Source organism: Oryzias latipes, chromosome 11, assembly GCF_053564925.1.
Source record: "Oryzias latipes strain Hd-rR chromosome 11, Olatipes_Hd-rR_3.1".
NCBI lineage: Eukaryota > Metazoa > Chordata > Actinopteri > Beloniformes > Adrianichthyidae > Oryzias > Oryzias latipes.
Window position 1 is genome coordinate 5376288 of NC_136247.1, and position 27471 is coordinate 5403758.

General features: G+C 40.2%; 1 protein-coding gene across 1 annotated transcript in view; it reads right to left on the minus strand.

The window, feature by feature from the left end:
* pard6gb (par-6 family cell polarity regulator gamma b) overlaps positions 1–27471 on the minus strand; it is a 43103-nt gene that overhangs the window by 8292 nt on the left and 7340 nt on the right. The window lies entirely within an intron of this gene.

A 27471-nucleotide genomic window follows, 5' to 3' on the forward strand; every position in this document is an offset into this window, starting at 1 on the left:
ACTGACTGTAAAATTGACTGTATATGAGAAGTGGACCCTCCAGAAGTATATATATATTAAATACGGAAACCGACATGTTGGAGCCAGACGCTGTCAATAAGCAGTGATTGGTCCGTGTCAGTCAGAGTCAACGTTCCTACGGCAACCACTCACACCAATCAAGCTTGTTGCAAGTAAAACTATTGGACGTCTACACCTCTACCACTTAAAAGTGGGATGAACGTTCAACTTTGGGCCATCAGGCACCACCTACTTTTATTAAGGCATCTGATTGGCCACTTAAATAACGCTCGCTACAAAAAAAATTAGGATAAGTAAGAAAAAAAAGATGGCAGAGCAAGATTGGTTTTTCTATCAAATATGATGACTGAGTAACAATAGTTTATTTCTCAATAGAAGTCTATGGGATTTTGGCTTCTTGTACTTCCTTTTTAGAACATGAGGAGGGAAGAGTCGCTCAGTCCAGTTCTCATTTACAGTCAACGGTTCATGTATTTGCTGAAAACTGACACTGCATTGATTAGATCATGCATCTATCCGTGTTATGTTGATTGGTGGATTTCCTCTGAGACGTGCCCGCGTCACTGATCTTAAAGATTTCTATAAGTTATTAATAACATTTTTCATGTTGTGAGACACACAGTTTAAAACAGACTTGAATACAATCTTGTGTTGATAGTGACGTCTGCTGCGACCTTGGACTGGAACTCTGTGATGGTGTGGATGTGCGATATTGTGCAGCATGGAGATTCCAACATTACAAAACTAGCTAGTACCACCGACATATAAACACCCGCCAGAAGAAGAAAAAAATAAAGCCATGACCAGAATTATGGACAAATACGAGGTCTTTACTTCATTCTGTCAATCGTTTTGATTGACAGGTGACCATCATACCAGCAGCTCTACAGCTAAATTAAAGCACTCCAACAAATATCAAGCTTGTTTTGGTCGCCATTTTACCCTATATTTCTTTATTTGTTTATGTTTTGTTAAAGGAAGATTGGGTTTGGTTACATCATAACCGGTAAACATGGCAACAATTCCAACCCTTAAAATAAGTAAAAAACTAACTAGTGGATGATGCGTCTGTTCAACAGTCATTGGACTGTTTCTAATATATCAGAAGGTCGTCACAACAGTAAGAACACAGACCGTTAGAGCACTCTGGTATGAAGAAAGGCTCTGTAACCTCTGTCCTGCAACTTGGCCAAAAGCGTATGCAGCTACAGCCCATCAATGCATGTGACATTCCTGCTCCTCGACAACCCCCGAGCCCCCCCCCCCAATAATTGTCTTCGTCTAAGCATGACAAAGTGCTTAGTGACAGGACGGACCACAATCACGAGAGGGGAGAGAACAGTGAATAGTAGTGGAGTCTGCTGCCTTTAGCATTAGGTCACTGGATGCTGTGGCAGCAGGCCTCATCACAGAGACATGCACACAGAGCTGGAAGCTCCACACTCGCCATAACGTGGCATGAAACCCTCGCACGGCAGACCAAACAAGTCAAGGAAGTCCTGGGCAATGCAGCAGCTAAAAACTCACACACATCTGCTTTTTTCTGACATTTGGACTTTATCCTTTTTTTATGTTAGAAAATACCCCACAGTGGGTCACAATCCATGTGGCCCTGCTTTCCCCAGAATCTCAATCGGCCTACTTTAGAATAAACCGAGCAGGAAGTGTCTTAAACCAAAAAACTACAGTCTCGGTGTTCGGAGGTTGCCAATATTTTCAGTGAACACAGAGAAAGAATCCAGACAAAATAAAAAAACTTTTTTTTTTTTTCAGACATCCAAGCATACTTCACATTCCTGTAGGGGAGGTGGAGGCAGAGCCCGAGTGGAAATTTGGAAGACTCAAACAAACGCACAACAAAAAAGAAACAGACAGAAGAGTTGAAGGTTGAAATACTTTCTGTGCTGCATTTTGCACAGAAAAGAACACGAATAAAAGGAGAGAACTGAAAGAATTGTATATAATTCAAAAGAATAAAAATTCATTAATCTTCTGCTGTTTTATCCCTTTCAAGGTCACGGGGCTGCTGGAGCCTATCCTGGCTACTTGTGGGCGAAACCAGGGGACAGCCTGGACAGGTCGCCAGTCTGTCGCAGGGCCACACATATCACACAATGTGAGTGTGAATCTCCCCTATGGACAATTTAGAGTAACCAATTAACCTATGAAGTATGTTTTTGGACATTGGGAGGAAGCTGGAGAGAACCCACGCATGCACAGGGAGAACATGTAAAGTCCACACAGAAAAGTCCCCCATTGTTGTTCTGTTTTAGGTCCCCCAGGCGGGACTTGAACCGGGGGCTGTGAGGCAAGAGCGCTAACCACTGCGCCACCATACAGCCTAAAGGCCTGTTCACACCGGGACGAATTTCGCCGGCGATTTTCGCCGACGTTTAACGCCTCGTGACTAAACAAAGGGCACCAACGAGAGTGTGCACACCGACGCGAAAAAACGCCACGCGTTAAAGCGTCAAAAAAAAAAACGCCTCGGGTTCGTTTTTTTTTTTTCGACGCGTCGCGTCGAAATCTACTCGACCAATGAGAACGGCGCTTTTGCTCACGTGTCTGGAGCTTCTGAAGTTACAGTAAAACACAACTTGGGGGCGCTCAAACACAAAACTGCCTTGCTGAGCACACATACCAGCGAAGAAGATAGACGCCAAGTAGCGTCTACACTGCCGCGAAGAAATAATGACGGACATTCTAAAACATCCCCGAACCAAGCACCAGTTGGAGCTACTGGTGCTTGAAATATTCATGTTTTCTTTGTTTGATTCTGACAAGCATGTAAATACTTGCTCTCTTCTTCTGAGTGAAAAGCGACTTTAAGAAGCGTAAAGTTGCGCAGCGCCACCTTGTGTACAGGAGTATTTCTGTTTACATTAAGCGCCATCTAATGTCAGGGAATGAAATTGCATGTTCGCTCGGCTCATCGTCAGCGAAAATCGCCTGGGTGTGAACACAAAAAACGTGGCGAAAAACGCTGGCGAATAACGCCTGGCGAATATTCGTCCCGGTGTGAACGGGCCTTTAAACATAAAAAACTGATAAATGATTTGAAATGATGTGAAATAAACTCAAATTCATATTTTTTTTGTTGTGAAAATTCTACTTGGGAATCCATTTCAAATTTTAGGACATTGATTAATGATAAAAAACTACCTTTACAAATGTATTTATTGGAAAGTCAAGTCAATCAATAGGATTTTGCTGGTCACTCTGGTCTAAACATCAGCTGATCGGTGGCGTAGAGGTCACAACATTGGATTTTTTTGATGTTCTAATGGAGCAAACCATGATTCAGGTTCAAACTGTGAACCACCAGTCATTTTGTTGATCCATTTGACATGTGGTTGCCTTCTAAGATGACCAGCTTTGGTATTCAAATGAGGCAGATACCGCCCCACAGCATCACACTGCTTCTCCCTATGAATGTTACTGCATGGTTGCAGGAATCTGCGTTTACCGTGTATTCTCCACGTCTATGACCAGGTCAAACATGCTGCATAGAAGGGCTATGTTTGTGCATTCATACATTCAAATTTTAGGGGAAAAAAATTCCAAAATTTCCTGTTTGGGCGAATTCCTTTTACTAAAACACATTCAGGTGATACCAAAGTATTAACCCCTTGATGTCTGAATTTTTTTCCAGCTACAAAAAAAATTAAACAATAAATACAAATAATTGATGTTTATACTTTCAAGTAGATGCTAAATAAGGTAATTTTGGAGCTACTGTGGTTTGATGCACATTTGTATCAAAAAGCATCAAAGGGTTAAAGACAAACTGATGAAAATTGTGTTTTTGGTGTTTTTAAAATGTCCTTCGAGGCATTTTTTGTGCATGTGCATTTTTCTTATTATGAAGGACATACATAAAAGATTAAGCTCAAAATTGCATTTTTTTATTCAGTTGTTGTGAATCAGGAGCAGACAAAATGCTCTTGGAAAAAGCTTGTAGGTGTAAGGTAGAAGCTACTACGGCGGGCCACACGCTCCCTGCTCTGCTTCATTCTGATGCATCCACTCGCAGTCAAATAGATCCATGTACGTCTTTGTTTTTTCCCCGTCTGAGCTAACATCTAGCTCCAAAATGTACAGCTTGATATTGCTTGTCATTTTGGCTGCCCCACCCATAACTGAGGTGAGTTTTTAAAGAGCTCTTGCTGTTCTGCAGACACTACGTCCTAGAAAACGACAAAAGTTTTTTTATTTTTGGCTAAAAACAGCATAACCCTGAATAAAAGACCACTGGGAACGCTTTAAAAATAGATCAAAAGATGATTGGAGGGGGACTTTAAAGCTTCAATACAGCTTTCACTTGAAACTGGAACCGCATTAATCTACTCATTCCACAAGAAAGGAAAAGAGCTTAAAATCTTAACCATCACAAATTTGAATTGGCTGAAAACTAAGTTAAAAAAAAAGAAATCCTAGGATTACATGGGCTAGATAAGTCTGGCAAAAACAGCAAATTGATCTTGTGATGAAACCAGACCAGAGTCAGACGTCCTCTCCTGCAGTTTCAGCATAAACGGGGCAGCATTGTACATGCACTTCTCTCTGTTCTCTCATTAAACCAGCAGTTGCTGCTGCACATCTGGGATACGTTCAACAGAGCTGCCGTCTCTGCACCACTGGTCTGCATGTTGGGGTGCAGTTCAAGCTTTACTGCAGGTATCAAACCCTCTTCCCTATTACAAGCATCACAACCCCGCAAGCCCCCAATGTGTAGATTCTGTTCAAGATCAAAAATGAGGTAAAGGTTGAGGGGGGGCATAAGGAAATCAATCTGTTGGAAAACATGGAGAGGGTGGAGGGCAGACCTGCTGCAGAGAGAAGGTGGAAGATCAAAGGGAGAGGGAAAGGAGAGCGATGGAGCAGGCAGCGCTTGAGAATTCCTTCGGCAGGGAACGAAATACACCCCATTAAGTGTTCCTGCTCATAAAGTGCTCCTGGGGTTTCAAAAACTTTCCTACTTCCACCTTTCTCTGCTCTTAAAGCAATGGCCTCTCTGCAGGATTCCTGGCCTTCAAACAAATCCTGCTAATTTAAGCTTCACCCCGATCTCCTGCACCATATGACCTACAGGTACTCCAACCGTGTTTACTTTGGCTTTCGTTCATTAGAAATACATATACACTACTCACAAGTCAGGGACTTAGTGTAAAACTCAGTGGATGTTGTACACACAGATTTTCGGGATAGGAGTCAATTGTACTGGGATGATAGAATCCTTTTGTGTTTTCCATTGTGACTTAATTGATTTCTTAGCGAGAGGCAAACAATTCTAAAGGAAAACTCTTTTCAATGCAGCATCAATTTCAACATTCTGCGGGTATAAAAAGCTGATTTTGCTAGTAAGTCATTAGAAGTTCATCAGTCAAACAGCCATGAACACACAACGTCGCTTAAGATGATCAGCACCACCTTGACCATAGCTTACCTTTGGGTTGGTAGTAGGCAGTCATATTTGGCATATTTGTCTGAAACTAGACCTCCACAATAAATCGCGAATTTATCGTTATCGCGATATCAAGCTGTGGAATACGCATAATATTGCAAAAGACGATGAAAATTGTTATCTTAAATGCACTAAAACAATCTTATGGCAGTTTGAAGTATTTAACAAATCAAATTTGACCAATCCGATGGAGCCCTTCATGTTGTTGACCAATCGGATGGAGCCCTTGTATGTTCGATGCTCGCCTCCTTTGTAGACTAGGGCAGTGTTTTTCAACCTTTTTTGAGCCACGGCACACTTTAACCTTGACAAAAATCCTGCGGCACACCAGCATCCAAAATTGTAAAAAAAAAAAGAAAAAAAAAAGGAGAAACTCAGTCTGTATTGATCTACAGTCCCTCTGCAATCTCACATGCATTTTTGTGATAATTGTGGTAGAAAAAGCTGGAAGCTGCAGCTGTTTTTTCTAAAAGATGTAATAAAAGTTAAGTTAGAAGATTTAAAAACTGTTTGTGTGTTCGTTGTAGTTTCAAGATGTTTAACAAGGAAGACTCATTGTGTGCTGAGACGCTGTCACTTTAACCCAATGCATCATGGGAGACGTAGTGCAAACAACCGCCAAACACAGACAGACTAGCGTCTCTGAGTTTCATTGTTTTGTTCACTTGTTCCACGGTCTGATACCGGATTCTGTGGAAAGCTACACCGCTAAAGACGAGCTTTAGCTGGTATTTTTGTTGGAACTGAGCGACTTTATCAGCAGAATTAAGAACAAGGAAGTGAAGACTTGAACCACTTCTGATTGGTCAGACTGATGACGTGTGATTCAGCCTCCAAGAATGATTGGTGGAGACAGTTAAAGGGGCGGGACTTTTCCGAAAACAGCTGAAGCTACGGCTAAATCGCTGTACCGTCATTCTTATCAAAATGTCTTTAATAGAATCAACTCGACACAAAGAAATAAGTATTTTATGATCTTTTATATTCCTAACTACTCAGTGTTTTATTAGGGCCTGTTTGGATGAACAAAGAGCTGATATCCTGGAGATGGTAAATGTTTTAGATGAGTTAATGAGGGCAATTCGTGTGCCGCGGGAAAAACACTGGACTAGGGTTGTTTAGAGTCAAATTTAAGTTGTGTTGACTCTTATTTAAATTAAACTGTTGCAGTGAAATGGAAATGTTTTTGGTTGTTTTGTTGTTTGTTCATGTATCGCAAGTTATATCGTCATCGCAATATTGATCACTAATATCACAAATCGCGAGTTTTCCTCATATTGTGCAGCCCTTTCTGAAAGTGTCATCGGCAGACTTGCATCAAGACACAGAACTACTGGCAGAGTTTGTGACAGACCAGGAGTGGAGCCACAACCATTACCAGTACCCAGAACCTTTGATTTAGCAATCGCCACATAGCTGTAGCCCCTTTACCAGATGCGAGGGGTAGTAGAGTTTCCAGACAATCCCTTCACAACTGACTCCACTCTGCCTTGAATGAAAGACAACTGACACAATGTTCACCGCCATGAACGTTTGCAGTGGGCATCGATTTCAAATGCCGCCAAGATGATATTTATTTAATTATTTATGAGCGTCCTTCAGCGTCTGACTCTTGTTTTCCACTTAAACCCCCGACTGCTAGTTGGGAGCACCGCACACTGAGCCTCTTTGAGCAGCTCTACACCGCGCCAAAACAACAAGATCTTGTGAGAATCGGCTTGTGTTGAATGCTAAATGTTCAGTCAGCCTTGCAGTTTTTGTTTTTTTGTGAACAACTTTTTATTGAACCATTTCAAATGATAGTTCAAGACATAACTTAAACGATCCAAAAAAACCTCCCCCACCCTCCCATGGCATCAGCCCCCCTAAGGGATTTCCTACAATAGAAATCAGTCAAAACAAAAGAAATGACAATGTTTTATACGTACACATATAAATACACACTCATATTACTAATAATAGTTAACTGTGGAGGGGAAATAAATAAATAAATGAATAAATAAAAAGTAAAGGTTTGTGATATGTAGCCAAATAAAAGCCAACAAAAAATAGATATATGACAATATAAATGACTTCATCAAGACAACAGTGCTTATGAGTCCAAACAGTTCGGATGGTCCTACTTCAGCAGCAAGGCTTGAGGCAGCTGTTCATTTGAAGCAGCTTGTTGGGACAAACAGGGGGACAAGCTTTCTCAAGTTGTGTTATTTATGGTTCTTCAATAAAATGAAAAACAACGAGAGAAAACACAGAAGGAAATGCTAAAGTGAAAAGGGTGGGTTCCAGAGAGAATAAATCCACATTTCAAAAGAATGCTGTGGTTGCTGTGGAGGGTGGGAAGGCTTGAGAGATCGTCTACAGTAAAAGCCACCTCGATTTAACAAAACCACCAAGACTTGCTGAAATGCATTTTTGTCTTTTGCATCTGGCGCCCCGACTCCAAAACATCTCAACAATATCTGGAAGCCAGACATCGGGAATGATGGTGACTGTTATTAATAAACTGCTGGGCTTTTCTGCTGTAATGGCTTGTTATGGTGTGATTCTGGATTTAAGCATAAATCTAACCAAGTCCAACATCTTTATGAGACAGCAGCAGCAATAAAAGGGCATCAGCAAAAGCGATGTTATCCATGGGTGCACTGGATTGACTACCAAATGAACCCTGGAGCAGATCGAACCTGCAGCTGTGAATGCACCCTAAGGGTTCTGGATCAATTACAAATGTGTTCTCTGGTGCGGCTGACTCCACAGATGAGCTCTATGTGAACCACAGGGAATAAATGATGTAAGTGCCATTAATTACAAACAGGTCACAGCTCATTCAAACAACTGTGAATCATGAAAATGTTTCATAAATCTGTCCCTCCAGGATCTTGCACGACTGTTTTTTATATAATTGTTGCACCACAAAAATATTTTTCTAAAAAGTTGCAATAAAAGATTCAATCATAGTTTTCAACTAAAAGCTTTAAAGTGATTGTATTTTTCCTGTTTTATCAAAGTACAATTGTATGTACGGTCAGAAGAAATGCACAGCAATCAGGAGACTCCCTTTTAAATAGTTTTCTATTAATGTAAAGCATTAATTTCTCTGTTTGTGCAAGAGAAACTGTACAACTAGAACAGGGATCGGCAACCGGTGGCTCCGGGGCCACATGCGGCTCTTTCCTATAAAAATAAATAATTCATTCATTCATCTTCTTAACCGTTTATTCCCTTTCGGGGTCACGGGGTTGCCGGAGCCTATCCCGGCCACTTGGGCGTAGGCAAGGGATACCCTGGACTGGTCGGTCAATAAATAATTCAAATATCCTGACAGCATTGTGAAACAATACAAGTATTGCCAAATGACCTGTCGCGATGTATCAGCAAAAACATTTTTTCGAACACATCTAGAGTTGTGACTCCCTGTGCTTTCATCTCAGTGGGAAACTGATCCAAATGGATCTTTGAGAGGTTCAGGTTGACGACTAGAAGTAGAACAATTACATAAAAACAGCAGTTTTGTAAATCTATCACATCAACGATAAACATTATATGCATGCAGAACAGTTTCTCTTTTTCAGTTTTCCTTGTTTACATCAAAAAATTTAGCTACAAAAAAATGTTTATTTTTATGGAAAAAAAATAGTGTTAGCTTTAGTTTTTGGTGGTTGCTAATGGAAGCAATTCTGTAGCATAATTAAAAAATAAAAGTCAATTAAAGAAATGCTTTTTCATTTTCAAAATGAACACTGCTTATTCTGTCACTTAATAAATGATAAAGAAAACGGTATTTGACATTTCATTTTCAAAAAGTTCCTTGCAGCGAAGAAAAAAGCACTGACCGCACGGATTTTAAAAAGTATGAGCGAGCAGGCCCTTAATCATAATCATAAAAGTAATAAAAGCACATTTAGAAGATAGTCTCCTGCACCTTCGCCCTGATTTTGCTGTTCGATGACAGCTGGAGCCCCATCAACAGCTATAGCAGATTTCGCCATGCTAAACGTTTGCTGGTTGGGCCAACACGCTTTTTTCTTTGCTGCAAGGACCCGAAAGACGGGTTAGCATTTGGCAAATATGTGCTAAAAACATTAGCCGTGAAGGTACTTGAAACTCCATGCAGGCAATGCCGCAATGAGCATCTTGGATGTAAATATGTGGGAATTACATCATCCCTTATTTTGTTCTGGACACCACTGGAAACACAAATTCATATGATGGTTTCTCAGATCGTAGCAGCACTTCCGCCTTCGGCGATCTGGAGCTTCGGATCGCGTGGCTTCGCGCTCCGCTATGTGAAGGTGGCTGCTGGTCCGAAGACAAAGCTATTCCGGGGGGGAAGTTTCGACGAACCGCGGTGCATCCGAAGGAGGACCGCGGAAGGCGGAAATGCTGCTACGAAGTCCCGAGAAGCTGTGTACAATCATCAGGAGAGCACAACCATCACAAAGCCCTCTCCTCTGCCGCTAACACAAAGCTACAAGCCTGGCTGCACTGCTCCTAGCATGGGTCTCTTAGCAGCCAGACACACGGAGAAAGCATTGATGTCATCGCCCCGCCTCCCCTCTGGAAACGCTAAGTCGAATTGAATTATGCAACACTTCGCAGGGTGGATGTGAAAATGAAAAAGCATTTCTGGTATTGACTTTTATTTTTAATTATGCTAGAATCGCTTCCATAGTTGTTGGTTACTCAGGGTGTATTCAGACTGGAAACATTTGTTGTTCTGCTTAATTTGTTTCGGATGGAGTCCCAAACCTTGTGTTTGGTCAGTATTCCGACTGGCATCAAGTGGACCTTTCTGTTATGGACCAAAGCTTGTAAACAAAACCACATGACTAAAGATCTCTTCTGTCATTGGCCAGGAACAACAACGGCGGATAAAAAAACCCCAGACTGACTGACAAGCTGCGCTTTACAATTCTTAACGGGACTGTTAACTTATTAAAACTTTATATTTCAAATTACCAGTTTTGAACGTCAGGAACAAAACTTTTTACTTAATGCTTTGGTGCGGCAGAGGTATGCTTCAAAACGGTTACTAGCAAGGAGACGTGCCGTGTGCGCTCTAACGCAGAGGATGCTAGCAACTGCAATGATGAGGGGACGTCGGGTATGAAGGTACGCTGACAGTGTTTATGACATGCAGATTGTCTGGGGAACAGTGAGAGAAGCGATGTGTGTCACGTTTTTTCATGAACCTGCATTCATGCGATCACATTTCAATGAGTTGCCATGTCTCATCGTTGTGGTTTTGTCAAGTAAACTGCAAAATAGCATTTAGGGTGACGTCACATCAGCATGTGACAGAATGAGACAGAAAAGAATGTAAGAAGTTGTTTTTAGCTGTGTTAAAATAAATGTTCTAACAAATAAGGAGTCGGACCCTTTATTCCTATTTGATAAAATGACAATCGTTGCTTTACATTTGTCTGTGGCTCATCGGTTGCTACATTCCGACTGTTTTTAGATCACGTGACCAACAGCTACGGTGGCTGTTTTGGTCCGGTTGTTACGAGGGCAGATTGTATTCAGACTGAAGAATCTCAGAGCGAACCAAAGCTCAGTCCGACTGGAAACGAACCGAGACCACCTTGAAAGATGGCTTCAAGAGTGGTTCCTAGTCCCGGACCAGGGGCTGGTTGGATGTTTTCAGACGGAAAATTCCGGTTTTCTAGGAAAACGAACTCTTGTTCACTTTAAGCGGACCAAATGTGTTCAGTCTATATACACCCGTAGTAATATTTAATCTTAACTTTCATTTTTCTATAAGGTACTAAAAGTATGAAATTAATTTAGTCGTTTACCACAAATATTTGAAAACAGCTGTTTCCGTTAGAATTATCACTTGGTTCTATGCCTGTTAATCAAACCATTTTTTAAACATTAAACGTGCACAAATTATATATTTAATGCTTGTGTTACAAAATGTTTGCCATTAGCTTTTCTATGAAATTGTTTGACTCGGTGTTAAAGAAAACAACAGTTTCTAAAAACAACTATCCAAAATGAACAGAATTTCAAATTACTATATTTTACCAGTAGCTCATAAGTTGCATCACTGGCCAGACTATGAAAAAAACACAACTTAAACTGTGGAAAATTTTCCCATAACTATAAAATCCTCTCAGTCGACACATCCAAGTGCCGCCTCACAATGATATGAAAAGCTGTAAGAATTATGTTTCTTTTCAATTATTTGATAAACCTAAAATAGTTTTTAATAATGCATATAAAGTGGCCAAAAAGAGAATAATAAAAAAAAAGTAACTAATAGAAGCAACTTGTGCCTAAAATGGACCCTATACTATAGCTATCCAAAAAACGATCTGTTATACATGAGGATCTTTAGTAGATTCTTTCCGTGTTTTAAATTTTGCTTTCAATTCTTTGAGGTCAACTTCACCATTAGTCTCCAAATTAGGTTAACACTAAATCTGCTTGTTTACACCACTGGTAGTTTCCTAAAGATTACTGCAGGGCAAGGTGACACTCAGTTAGCTGTCATGAAAAGTAAAAAAGAGATTTTACAGACATTTTCTACTTGATTACAATGAACTGAAATTAAGTCAGGTGTGTCAATAGTTACTTCTTAGTTTCATTTCTATTTAAAACCGGGTTTGACGGTTGAAAACCTTCCAGTCAGTAACCTTCAGCGTCATTTGCCTCCTAACACAGACTGCAGCTGAAATCACATTCTAATCTTATCAGCTGCAAGTTACAGACAACAAGCAGACTAGAAGGATTATGGCGTCTTCTGGTGTCTTCTCATACACCCCCACAAACATTTTGTAACCCAAAAGGTAACAAATGACAGTACAGGAAGTAAACAAATGGTATTAGTTTTTGTAGGGTATTTCACTTTTGTCTAGGCCTGCACAATATACCGCAAATTTATCGTTATCGCAATATCCAGCTCTGCAATAGGCATATCGCAAAAGACTGCGAATATCGCAATAAATCGTAAACCCAAAATGTGTTAAAACAATCTTACGGCAGCTTGACGCTTTTAACGAATCAAATAAATCCCTTTATGCTTTGACCAATCAGATGGACGCCTTCCCATTGTTTACCAATCAGATGGAGGCCTATTATGTTAGATGTTTGTCACCTATGTCGATGAAGGTCATTTGGAGTATAATTTTAAACTGTTGCAATGAAATGGGAATGATGTTTTTGGCATTTTTCAATTTTTTTATATACCGCAAATTATATCGTTATCGCAATATTAATCTCTAATATCGCATATCGCAAGTTTTCCTCATATCGTGCAGCCCTACTTTTGTCTAATAGAAGTTGTAGCAAAAAATGCAGAGACAGAGGGTGTGGCTTCAAAAAAAATCCACTGTGATGTTTCCACCAAGAACTAAAAAATAAATCATTAAATTAGACCCACATTATTCCAGTGTTATGATAAAATATGACTTCATTAGCAAATGTAAACCATCTATTGAACTATTTTAAAAGTGTTTGGTTTTTAGTCAAAATTGAAAAACCTGTGTTGTTTTTTAGGACATAGTTTCTGCAGAGCGGCAGGAGTTTATCAAGTTGTGGGGGGGACTGTTGGCCGTGTGTAAGCCTACCTTCATTTCCCATCAACCCTTTGTTTACACTAGCCTACAGCCCCTCACAAGCCCAACCTAACATTACTGGTGCAACAAAAATGGCGAGCAATATCAAAGATATCCAGACGTACAGTTTAGAGCCAAATGCTAGTTCGGACAAGGAAAACCAAGACGTACATGGATCTATTTGTCTGTAGTAGATGCATCAGAATGGAGCAGTGCAGAAAGTTTGCGACCAAGTGCTTGTAGTTTTTTCAAAGAACATTTTTTTCATCTGCTCCCAAATCAGGATTTAAAGTAATATACAGAAATGCAATTTTTATCTAAATTCTCTTTATTATGATAAGAAAAAAAAATTCTACAAAAACACAATTTTCGTTGGAAAAAAATCGTATTCATCTTTAATGTACCGTTTCTAGATAAGAAAGGCTAGATCAGACATTCCTGTTGCACCAAAATCAAGGAAGAGGAAAGCTTACGCAAGCTACAAGAACAGGTTACAGCAAGCTAGAAACATTTGAGTGTTTCGTAGAGCGTGACTATCATAGCATGTGATCAAAATTCTGTAAGCCTTCAAGACCTGCCCAAAGGTGTTACCATGACACACCAATATGAGAACTGCTCATTCCCAAACGGAGCACAGATGGGAAAGTGTCGAGCAGGAGTTTTTATCCGGGTTTAAAATTTGTGCAGGTGAGCACAAAACCAGGGTCAATAAAACAGCTTCTCTCTAGCCTCCGGGTGTTGGCCCATGTTGACTCGGAATTGGCAGGATTTGAAATCCTTTGCAAGCTCGAACATGCCCATATTCCCTCACACCTGAAACATCAACTCCCCCGTCTTGCACAACCACGAAGTCGAACACCTCTTCCTGTGTGTGGTGACACATATCCTTGGATCTTCCTGCTCCTGCGATGCTCCACTGACTCCCTTCGCGGTCAAGCTTGCACTCTGTGTGTCTTTAGCACACACGCGTGGTTAGGATTGCCTGTGGGAGTACTTCCACATGAGCTGTCAGTGTCCATTGTTTTAAAGGAGCCTCGTATCAGGACAAGAGTCACAGCTCATTCCTCGTTCTTCCCCTCCTCCATTCTTTTCCTTCCTTTCCTATCCTGAACTGCTGAGTTGGCCTTATTCAACCTCCAACTTGCAGTACACATGTTTGGGGGAGAAGGAGGGTGAATGGGAATGAGGGATGTTTTCCATGGTGGATCTTTCTGCAACTTCTAGCAATCCAGAAGTGGATCAAAAACATAAGGAAAGCTTCAGTTATAAAGCCTTATAAAAATGTAAATAAGAAGTTATGGTGACCAGGCAAAAACACACTGTATGCAAGATATTGATCAATGCACTTGCTTAGGGGCCCAATATGTCAATTGCAATAAATAGGTTAATCGCAAACCAAGTGTGGGTAGATTGCGGGACAAGAGCTAGATATCTCAAATACTTTCCAGAGTCGATTTGATTAGATTCACCAGAGCCTGGATCAATTTTTGATTCATTCGATCCACCCGATTAAATTAAATTTTAAATTTGCACGGTTTACACATTTAGACATATTTGTATAGAAATAAAATAATCTATTATGTTTTGAAGATGTTCATATTAATCTGATATGGTTCACATACTGTCAAATTGTACAAAAGGAAAAGCTCCAAAAAACAAAAGTACATCATTAACACTGTAAAGGCTCTAAACTTGCTTATATTACAAATTAATGTTCTGCTTCTCCTGGAGGGTGTTCCAGTTTGGGTCCTAGGTAGAGCCGGTGCAATAGCATTATACTTTATTCCAGAAGATTTGAAACGGCGTTTTAGACCACAAATGGTTACTTTTTAAAAATGTTTCCTTAAAAGAGTTTGGAAAATTCATGCCTGTGAGTAGGCTTGCACAATATACCGCAAATTTATCGTTATCGCAATATCCAGCTCTGCAATATGCATATCGCAAAAGACGGCGAATATCGCAATAAATCGCAAACCCAAAATGTGTTAAAACAATCTTCTAGCAGCTTGAAGCATTTAACACATCAAATAAATCCCTTTATGCTTTGACCAATCAGATGGACGCCTTCCCATTGTTGACCAATCAGATGGAGTCCTATTATGTTAACCCTGGTCCTGAAGAGCCTCAACCCTGCCTGTTTTCCAGCTCTCCTTAACCAGCTTGCTGTTGATTGGCTGACTCAAGTGATTTCACATCCTGATTGACTGAACACACCTGATTTTGGTTATCATTATCGAGCAGTCTAGGGAGAATTGGAAAACAGACAGGGTTGAGGCTCTTGAGGACCAGGGTTAGCCACCCTGAGGTTTGTCCCCCATGTCGATGAGGGTCATTTGGAGTATAAATTTTAAACTGTTGCAATGAAATGGGAATGATGTTTTTGTTTATTTTTCTATTTGTTTATTTACCGCAAATATATCGTTATCGCAATATTGATCACTAATATCGCATATCGCAAGTTTTCCTCATATCATGCAGCCCTACCTGTGAGTATACATATAAAGCTGTTCAGTAAGTCAGCAATGTTAGCATGTTAGCATTCGTTAGCATCAAGCTAGCGGACTTTCGCTTAACTGCTGTTTTGAGTTAGGTCACCAGAAAAGGAAAGGCATGAAAGATCGATCTCCACTTTTATGGAGCACATCTTGCCAATCGAACACCTTCTGATACATACATCAGTGCACATGTGCATTCCCACTCAACTGAGGGCCACACCCCGTTAGCAGATATGGAGTTTTTCTACCTCCTAAACTTAAGCGTCAGACTCCTAACCGTAAATGTGGCTACTAAAGCGCCCTATCCTTTCCTCGACTGGCCCGAGGTCATTCACTCAAAAAGAACCTTAAACAGAATGCACATGGAACGTTTCTGTTGTTGGTAAACCGTGTGCTGCGCCACCATTGACATGACAACTACCAACTCAACACGCTGTTGTGATCTTACATATTCATCTAAATACATCAATTTAATTCAGAATAACTGTCTGATTGACTTTAAAATCTGGGGTATATGGGACAGCCGTGGTGCAGTGGTAGGGCGACCGACCCCTGATAAGAAGAAAAAAGGCTCAATTCCCACCCATGTAATGTCCTAGGGCAAGACACTGAACCCCACCTTGCCTCTGGTAGAAGGCTGGTGCCAGTGTTCAGTCAAGGTGATGAGGAGACTTTAAGCGTTTATTTTAGACTGGATGATTAGTTCAAGAGGGGATGGCTTTGGAATAGCCCAAAGTGGTATTTATTCTCTTCAACATGACTGCTATACTCTATGTAGAGTTGACAAACCAAAAAAGGGGGTTGCTAACTTGCAAATCTTGTTCTGAAAGCATCTTGCACTGGCTAACGTTTGGCTCATTGCCTTCACTTTGCAGTCAATCTTAGCCAATCAGAGAGCTCCAGGGCCTTTCATGGCTGAACAGCTTTCAGAGGGCTGGAGGGCTTGACAGCCTGTCTTATTGTTTTACCCACATGACCTACATCAGGCCGTCCACTGAACTCTCTGCTGGTTGTTACGTTCCAGCAATTTGCAGATGTCTCATAAATCGATACTAACAAACTATGCTTAGAAAAGTCAAATATATACACGGTGTGTGTACTTTTAAATCAATTTTTATCTTAGAAATGCATGACTTCAAAGGATCTTTTATGGTTTTCATTAACGGTTTTTGGATAGTGGGACTGATCTGTCAATGCAGACTGTTTTGCCAATTACTTTCAAAGAATTATGATGACAGATGCATACAAAATATTAACATTTGCTTAAAAAAGTAATTTTAAAAACAGCAGTGCTTTTTTCTCTCACTGTGCTGCATGGTAAAGTGCTTAAAAGGTCAAGAATGCTGTACAACAGAGGAATAATGCTGGAGGAAAGAAACACCTAAAAACTACAATCATCAATCAAAATTTTCTTTCCCCCTCCCTCATCCCCTGCTGATCCCTGATCTCCAGCATACTTTTACACATGGATCAGTCAAAGCACAAATGTTAGTTGGGATGATATCAACCAATCAGTTAACGTCCTTTGAAGTGTCTGCTAGGATTTCCATTACAAAGTTGTCGTTCACATTTGAAATGTATTCAGTTATTTTTAGTTGCTTATTGTTGGAACACTTACTGCATTTTGCAATGGCTGCATGTGTTCACATTTCTTTTATTTTATTCTTTTACTTTTCAGTTTGCTCATGCTAAAGCCTAGTTTAATAATAAAACACTAAATACAAAACGCTTCTTAAATTTAACCCAATTCTTCGATACTGTCAACATAAACATGCTTGTGTGCAGTAGGGATGCAACAATTCACTTTCCACGCGATGCGGTTTCATGATGTACCACAGTTTGATAGATTTTAAATCCAGAGTGATGGTATCCCCTTTGGATACCATGGAGATGATTAAATGCCAAAAGATCAGACTATTGTTCGTGTTTCTCAAGAATGGTTCACATTTCAGACCCTTGAAAAAACACTAGCTGTATCAAAACTAACCATTTGTCTATGTACAGCGGTATTACATAGGTATAAATGGCAGGTGTTTTACATTTCTTGGTCTGAAATGTCAGTAAGTAAACCTGTTAGGATGTTGACACAGCCACAGTGAGGAGAGGCATGCCAGCAGAGAGTGCATGAGTTCCCTGTGGCTGAACCATCGAGAAAGCAGAGTCTGTCCCTCCTTTGTAATTACGGACGCTCAAAATAACCAAAAGTAAAAAGCTTCATGAAGTGATGTGGATGTAAAAGGGCTGCATGCTGTGCGTCAGATTTAACTTGTAAGCCTGCAGCAGTGCTTCTCTGTAAGAAGAGGTTGTAATGTTTAAATACAAGAAAAGAAAAACGCTAAAGGCTACAAACATCGCCGTCAAGACAAAACAAATGTTCTGAAACGGCCTGTCTGCTCAGATTTATCAGATCAGCAACAACACCAACAAACCGATGAATTTAGATTGTTCAATTTGATTAAAAATCCTCAGATTCCTGAAAAGATAAACACTTGTTCAAGTTTGCACTTGAGTTCATAACACTTACTTTTTTTTAAAAAATCAAACGAGTTTTGTTTATCCTGCCACACACTCAGCATGCCTGGCCGTGTCCATTGGGATAAGGGTAATACACAAAAAAAACATGGAAAAGTCTCTAACCAAGTTGTCCATCCCTCAAAAAATCCACAAAAAATCCCAACTTCACGTCTTTCTCCATTTTGCCCACAACTCAAACTAAAATTAGCCTGGGAAAGTTCTTGTGCCGTCACCTTAGAATAGTCGCGGTCTATATTTGCACTCCTTAGTTTTACTGGGAGCTTTCTTTAACCCTTTAACATCTGAGTTGTAGCGACAGTGTTGATGCTCTTTGAACTACCGTAACTCATCAACTGTTTACGCAATTTACATAATTCCAACAGAGTCCGAAGTTGAAGCTGCTTTTTTCTATTTCGGAACATGCCAAATTACGTTAATTGCAGACACGGCGTGTTATTTCTTGTCAACGACAATAACTGTGGTATTAAAGGGTAAATACAGTAAGTACAGGCTTTCTCTGGCTTTTAGAAGAAGAATTACATTAGTACGTACAATGCAGTAATTTTCTTTGCTGTTCAGAATCACACACCGCCTGATGGGTTGTTGTAGCAGTATGGGTACCGTAGTCAGAACCCTCGTGGAATGATTTGTACTGTGCTTCAACACAAATTCGTATGCAATAACAGAAACACTCAATGATTGAGTCCTGAACTGTTTTTTTAAAAACTCAAGTCAGGCGCACAAATACAAATCTGGTACCACAATCTGAAAGAAAGAGGTCCATGTGGTTTATAGGGGGATTTTGGTACTGACGGGAGGTTTGGACATCTCAAAGGCAAGCTCAGGAATAAATGTTTCAATAATCACTATGTCACTGGGTTGGCTGCACGTTGACGCAGCAGTTAGCGCTCTTGCCTCACAGCAAGAAGGATTCGGAAGACCTCAAACAGAATCACCAATGGGGAATCTTTCTGTGTGGAGTTTGCTTGTTCTCCCCTGCATGCGTGGGTTTTCTCAGGAGACTCTGGCTTCCTCCCACCATCCAAAAACATGCTTCATTGGTTAGTCTAAATAATCCCTAGGTGTGAATGCAAGTGTGTATGGGTCTGTCCTAGGGGAACACCTACACATCAGCCTTGAATGGCCTTTTAAAGACAATGAGTTGTCAAACACCAGCCCAAGGTTTCTGCCTCATGACTGAAGGTGGAGCTGAGAGACTCGAGGTGTTTTATCTGAGGAATTTTGCCTTTAAAGTCTCAGTTTTCATAGGGTTTAGCTGTATACAGTAATTAGAAAAGCATTTATTTCTGCTTAACAGTTAGTCAGTCTTATTTATCGATGTGTGACTCTACAAAATAGCAGTAAATATGAATATAATCTGAATACAAAAGAGATATGACTAAATTAGCCAGAAAAATAAAATAAAATTCCAGGAAGTATCACACATAATTTATATAAAGAGAGGACCAGAGTCAGAGCCCTGAGGAGCATCACTACTAAATTCTCTTGGTTCTGACATTTTGTTGCCTATGGGAATACTAAAAGTTATGCCTATTAGATATTACATTCAACTATTTAGTGATAAAGTAAAAGCTACAATAAAAAAAGAATAGATATTTCTAGATTATCAGGAGGCTGAAAGGCAGAAGGATTCATGGGAAGGCTTTCATTCTTCAGAAAATTCCCAGGTTTTCAAGGTGTATTGGATCGAGTCCTTGAGTAGATGGTGATGGTAAAAAAAAAAAAAAAAAAAATAGACTGGATACATAAACAACTCTCTGTATGAACAAATGAATGTCCACAGAAAATCCAAATTTTGCTGATTTGTCAGTTGCTTTGTGGCAACATACAATCAAACTCAAGAAAGGAAGAAAGGAAACCCACAGAGAGCTTAAAATTCTAAGACAAACACACAACAGGATCTCATTCCAGTTCCAAGGAGAGTAAACAAAGCCAAGAAAGAAACTTGTTTGTTGTCTCTTTGAAGGCTCAGGCAGATGAGGAAACAGTTTGTTTGTCCACGAAAGACCTGCTTTTTTCATCAGATTATTATTTGAAGTCCAGATTTGGGCTAATCTATAGTCAGCCAAAGAATTGTTGAGATCTCCAACTATCAACACCATAAAAATATGCAATTTCTGAAACCAAACTCAAAACAGTAAGTTGTGTTACTATCATAAAAGGCAAATCACTTGAGACTTTCAATAGGACAAAACAACAACTATCCGGTTCTTCTGATTACAAGATATTAAAAAGTCAGTGTGTTTGAAGAAAAGGATCTAAAAGTGTAGCTGCAGGGGCTCCAATGCAGACACTTGTCCCACAGTGTCTGGAAACTTCCCCGCGGGAGAGCGGGGGTGGGTGGGGTCGCGGTTCAAAGTAGGGTCATAAACCATAATGAAAGCCGCGACTTAGGAGAACACAAACACTAATATAGTTTTGGCAAACACAACAGAAGTTTAATTAAAAAAAAGAAAAAAATGAGCTCCCTCCATCCCTGTACGGAATCGTAGACATGACATCAAACCTTTCAGGTAAATCAAGAACCCAATTATGCTACAACCCCACAAACGTGACTCATCGCGGGTTGTCTCAATGGGATGGGTTGCTTTTCGTGCCAGCTGACATGATTTGCACCATGACTCAAGCTGGCTTTTTAGTGGAGCAGCAGCCAGGGCCATAGCTCCCAGTTAGACATGGCTGATGCCGTTCTGTCCTCTGGCAGCAACCAGACATCTCCATCACACTTGAACAACAGCAGGCATTGTCTGAAGACACGGCCACACACAGGTTTTACTGAGGAGCCCACACACACTACTTAAAAAGGTTTAATGGCTTACAAAACATTCCACGGGGGCATATTTCCACTCAATTCCGACACCGGCTGGTCTTTTTTTTTTTTTTTTTTAAATAGCCCACTTGTCGGAAATAAAAGAAATTGCAATTTCCCATGCTGTCTCCTTCTAAATGTGTTGCCAAAGCTGAAAAAAAGCCTGTGTGAAAATGTGCTTGTAGTTTTTTTTTTTTTGCACCAAAGCAGTAAAAATCACAAAAACAGCTTCCTTCTACCAAATATTTTGTCGACCCTACTATCAACCCGTCAGAACCAATGTTTGCTTCGGGATTTTTTTATACTTGAGTTTCATTTGCAAAGAATTTGGATCCATTGAGTCAGAAGGCATATATACATATAAACAAAGACAGTAAAAGAGTAAGAGGAAGAAGAGAATGTCATCTGCATGAATGGGAACTGCTGTGACCTTTGTGAAGCAGCAGTTTTTCAATGAAATGCCCAAGGTTGCTTGAAACACAAAACCAGCCATGAAAGGATCAGTCCGTGCACAGATTGAAGCAAAAGGTGGCTTAAACAGCTCACCAGTGCCTATACAGACACAAATATACGACAGAATTTCCCATTTGTCTTAAAGCATCTTTACCACACAGTTACCATGCCTACAAACAGGAATGCTGACACATCAGCACAACTATTCAAAAGGGCACGAGGACTGAAGCGAACACATGCTTGAACACGCATGTTCTCGGGAGCTGTTGATAACACCAGCAACCAGATGTGCTCACAGGAACCCTCCTGTTAGCCACCGAAAGAGCGCACACACACACGCACAGACTCGTAATAAAATCCACCTGCCGGAAAACCCACAGCAGCAGAACTTTCTAGACTCATTTTTGGGCTGTTTTTATCAGTTTTTACCAATCATCCCAATGAAATGAGCTAAAGCTTTTCTCAGTCTGTCAATTAAAGCAACGGCACCTAAGGAATATCAAAACTAACAATCAAGATTGGCCAGCAGACTTTTTTTTTAATTTCTTTTAAAAGGTTTGTATTACGACAGAGTTTTAGGGCCACCAAAAAATAAAAAAATAAAAAAAGCAAAATTACGAGATTTTAAGTCGGAAATTTACGCAACAAAATCTCGTACGTTTACAAGATTAAAGTCGAAGTGAGCATAAACTACAGTGCAGCAGCAGGTGAACGCCGCGCAGCAAGCAGCAGAGCAGACCGACTAAGCTGAATTGAACAGGTAAGCTGAATGTTTATTGATAACGTTCCAAATGATTGGAAGCTCATTTGTTTGATTTATGATTTATTAAGGTTTTATTTATTGTTGGGTGGCTTGCAGGATCTCTGCAGCCGTTGATGAAGTTCCCCGTAAGCCTGCAGATGTCCACTTCCCTCCTTTCTTCCTCCACCAAAGACAAGATCTCTACGTTTGTGTGACGCTTCCGTCTGAAGAGGAGCACTTTTTGGCATTTTCAACGTACTAGTGCTAATATAACAGACCATTTCCATTCCTCTTAATTGTTTTATGTTGAAACGGTACATTTCATCTGGAGGAGGGGGCGTATGTAACACTTTTTACTTCCGCATTGGCGTTCTGACTTCAAAATGATTGCTGAAACAATCAGTGAAAATTCCATTCAATCCATCCCAACAGGCTCATCAGTCACACTTTTTTTTAACAGTTAAAAAACCCATTGATGAAAATTGGCGTTAATGCCTTAGTCACCTTAATGCTCCTGTACAGGTGCTGCAGGTTTTTGGGTAGTTGTTGGATTGTTTTTGGTATTATTTAAGAGCTTGCTGCGATCTGGCGCCTCCAGCATGCCATAGAAAACATATACATAACATTTTTGCCGTACAGGTTCACCCTGTGGTCTACGATCTTGAAATTGCATGCGACCACCTGTGTTTGCCCATTTTTTTGCCTTCAGAAAGCCTGATCTACCTGTGAGGGCAATTGCAACAAAGGCTTAATATGTTTTTGTGGCATTTTCCTGGTGATGCAGGAAATTTATTAAAAACATTAAGTTTAAAATTGAGTATTTCTTTGTTCAAATCATTTTGAATCAGGAGCCAAAGAAAAAATGTTTGAAAAAAAGAGCTTATTTGTGACATAGAAAATATGCCGGACGGGCCACAAGCTCCCCGCTACGCACTCTAAGCAACGTAAAGGGGAAGAGGGGACGGGGTAGGGTTGATCCACGCCAACATCCACAACTCAGAGGCAAATTTCTAATGAACTCCTGCCGCTCTGCAGAAACTCTGTCTAAGAAAACAAAACCGGTCTTTTAAATTTGGCTAAAAATGTCATCATCATAATAATAAAGGCCACTGGGAATGCCTTAAAAATAGATCAAAAGATGATCGGAGTGGGACTTTAACGCTGAGTTAAAATGATACGGCCATTGCTTGGTTTTCTGTTCGCAAAGAAGAAATAACTTCATGTGGCAACATCTGCGCAATGTAGCTTTAGTGCTCTTTTTTTTATTTTATTTTTAAACCATGTCCTTCTTTGGCTATGCTGAAGTTCGTTTCTGATCCAGGCTTTTCCAGGTGTGGATAGAAGTCGGGCTGCTGGAACTACAAACCCTGATACTCAACGTGTAGACATACAACCACCCAGATCCGACCTTGACAGTGTTTGAGTGCTGTATTTATTTAAACTTTTAGCCCTTTGCAGAACAGCGGACTCTTTTTTTCTTTGCTCGGAGTTTAGTCTGTGTGCCGTTTATTGGCACAGGCTGCAAAAACAGAAGCATTTTCTTCAGGAAAATGAAGCTTGGAGTTGAAGGTTGGCTCAACTTTGTCAAGATAGAAGATGATAAGAGATAAAACAATAACAGCCATTAATGTATCACACCAGCTAATCGTGTCAAAATGTACCACAAAAAACAACAACTTTCTTTTAGCCCTACTGGGATATAATCTAAAGTTTCCCTGCAATCAAATGTGTTCTTTTTAGATGCCAGAAAAAGAAGCAAGTGAGAAAAGCAACTCAGCATTCCTGTGAGCAGCTATTTTCTCCCCTAAAAGTTACATTGTAGGCTTTGCACACTATTTGCATCCGTTTCAAGGAGAATATGAAAAAAGCACATTCTTGCAGGTTTCCTGAGATGAAAATATTACACCAGACTCTGCAAGAAAGTATAAAACCAAAACACAGATTTTATCCAGAAGTAAACACCTGAATTTAACTTTAGATTGAAGTAACTTCCATGTCTAAGATCCATTTAATCCAATTCAAAACAAATACACAAAGGTAACAATCCCATTGTTACCAGGAAACATGTCGTTATTCTAAGTGGAAACAAGTGCAATGTAATTATCTTTACTGAGAGGTTACTATGTATTCTTAAATTTAAGCTATGAAGTACAAACATGTATTTTCTGGGTGACGGCCGTCAGCCAACAAAAGCAAAAAAAAAAAAAAAAGTGTACCCACCGGGGAGAAACTTATCATTGTATCTCCACAAAGGGATGGCACGTGCTTAAGAGATTTTACCTACAAAGGAAATCTAAGCCTGGAAGGGAGTGTCAGGTAGATAAAAGAGATGAGCACATGTTGAAGTAGCCATTGTTAATGGGGGCATAAGCTGAAAAGGATGCGTACACACACACACACACACAGGAAGCTAAATGGTATTCTGGCGTTACAGTAGAGAATGGGTTTGCTTCTCAGCTCATTAAAATTCAAAGACCAGAGTTTTAGCTCCAATGTTGAGATTCTTAGGACTACCATAACTCTTCAACCATTTACAAGTATTCTCAACTGGAGAAAAGCAGCCTTGTAATGATATGAAGCTCTTTACAATAGCGAGGTACTGATGCAATCAATGCAAATCAGATGATTCTGGTGCGGAGAAAAACAGCTTTACGCCGTTGCGGGTGTGGATTAAATCAACCACAGTGATAGTGCACAACTAAAAAAGAAGTTCCGGTCACATAACCTATCACTGCGCTGGCTTCTTTGAAAGAAACTTTAGCTTCATCATCTGGACTAAAACAAGCGGTAAGAGGTGAACTTTCTGAACTGATGCTTTATTTAAGCCATCGTGACGATCAGCATGTATATCGCTTTCCTTTGCCACTGCAGTCGAGGTGCCGGCTCAGCCATTTCCACACATCGCACCACATATCAAATAGTCCACTTTTTGTGAAAAAGCGATTTAAAATGAAAGAATAACTACAATAGAGCACAAAAAATGGACTGAATATTTATTCCTTTTATAAGTGACCATAATCTGGGAATAGAAGTAAGCAGCCTTTTTTAGATGTGCATGGGAATTATTTACTAATTTTACCCTCATCCCCATTAAATGCTTAACTTTTTGGGAGCCATTTTTTGATTTTTAGTAATCACTAATTTTACAATCTCTCAATTTCAAGGGGAAAAGCATTCTACTAAGCTGATAGCAGTAGTTTTATTTTGAAGTCTTAGTGACATGTGCAGTCACTGTTTTCTCATTTGTGACGAAAGCCTTTCTTCTCCTACTGGGGTGACGATGGGACAAAGAAGTCCCCACTGACGACCCGCACTGGCACCGTCTGTTACAGTCTTCATCACAAACGCACACATTTGCTTATGTTGTGAGCTGCAGGGGTGAAGGGCATGTCACGAGGTCCTCCGGGCTTCACTCATCTCTCTGTTGAACAACTAACAAAATAATCTGCAGACTAACAATACATCAACATCCTATTCCTCAAAACTACACAGCAGTGTAAAGGTTAAACCAGAAAAACACTAAATAGAATTCAAGGGATTCGAGGATATCTTTATTGACATTTCACCAGAGGGATAAAACGAAATTTGTGACTCTGGTCCCGGACCAGCCATTTCCAGAAAGTCGCATTAGCAGGAAACATTTGCTCATGCGTTAGTGAAATAGCTCTGATGTTGAAAAGAACACATTAGTCAGCTATTTAAAACACAATGTCAAGTAAGAATTGATAAAGTGATACAAGTCAAAAGTCTTTAAATAATATAAATCTTAATTTGAATGATACTGACCCGAACCGTCAAGTAATTCAATGGTTTAAAAAAAAAAAAGAAAAAACTAATGTTCTTACAAAACTGAACAGCAATTAGAACAAATCTTATCTAAATTTAGATTGATTTGAAATTATTTCTGCATTGATGGGGGGAGGGGCTTTCAATAGTTCAGTGGTCTCATGAAGGGACCCCAACAAAGTCCAAACTTGACTTTCTTCTTTGACTTTTGGTAGCTCCTTCAAAGCCTTGTTTCCACTGAGCAGTATGGTATGGTCCAGTTTAGAATGGTCCGAGCCATTCAGGAAAGCGTTTTCACTCAAAGCTGGACCGTTCCGGCGCAGGTGGAGCTAACAACAACAACAGTCATCCAGCGGCACATTTTTTCTGCTTGGCTTTTGCCATTTTGTATATACAAAGCATTTAATGTTGTTTGAGAGAAGATTGCGGGCAACAAAAGCGCTTTCTTGGTTCAACAGTAGCAACGTTCCATTTTTCTATGGACCTACAACTACCGGGGGCCAAAAAGTGGTATGGTTTGATCTGGCTTAATTGGTCCATTTTAGAACAGAAATGCTCAAAATACCGTACCGTCCTGCTCAGTGGAAACGAGGTCATAGAGGTCCCCACAGCAAATCACAATTTGCATATCTGATTTGGCTTTGGTTTTATGTCAGATGCCGTTTTTTACACAACCCTCTATATTCACCTGGCTTGGGACCAGCACATGAATGCATTGGATCAGTTACTTTTGCTAAAAACGTTACTTTTTCCCATCCAATTAGAGTTTTGGGGAAATTGTTGAGGTGCTCGGGGTAAACTCCAGTCAATAACCCATGTTGGGCTTCATTTTTGAAGTGATGTCAAAGATTATGGGTCCAGTGTAAGCATGTTTACCTTTAAACTCCTAATTCATAATAGAAAAAGGATTTTATTTGTAGTGGTAGTAAATTACTACTCAAATTTTAATAAGTAAGTTCAGCTTTGACCATTTGGGGTCTAAAGAGTAAATGGGTCTCAATTGGGCCCCTTCTGTATAATTTCCTAATTTCATGATGGAAATCTACTACAAACTTGTTCAATTCACTCAGGATGTCTTTTGTTCTCAAACCCCTGGACGGTAATTAAAACAAAACCCTGGAGTGTACATGTTCATCCCACCACCAAGAATGAATCTGAATGTTGAAGGATTCATTTGTGTGCTTGCTGGATCGTTGGCGAGCAGTCAAGACTCGCTCCATAGCAGGGATCGGTAAAAGAGACAGAGAACGGACTCCGTCTACATATTTAAACAAATACATGCTCGCATGTAGACGCACAGAAGCTCCCAAAGGCAGAGCACTCAGTCAGGAGTCTCCTTTTCATGCAGATCTTTTGTCTCCCAGTAATGTCTGGTATGCCAGGATTCAGGCTTTGCTCAATGACCTGATTTCTATGGGGCTGCCAAGGCACCGATGTCTGTGTGTACATTTGTGTGTGTGTTTATCTGCCTGCAAGCCCTTCCTTTGACCGAGGCACAGGGTTTAGCTGGGTAGACAGACAACAACTCAGACTGGGAGTGATCCAGCGAATAAGAGTGCAGGAAACATGTAAGTAGACACACGAATAAAGTCTTGCCAGAAGACAAC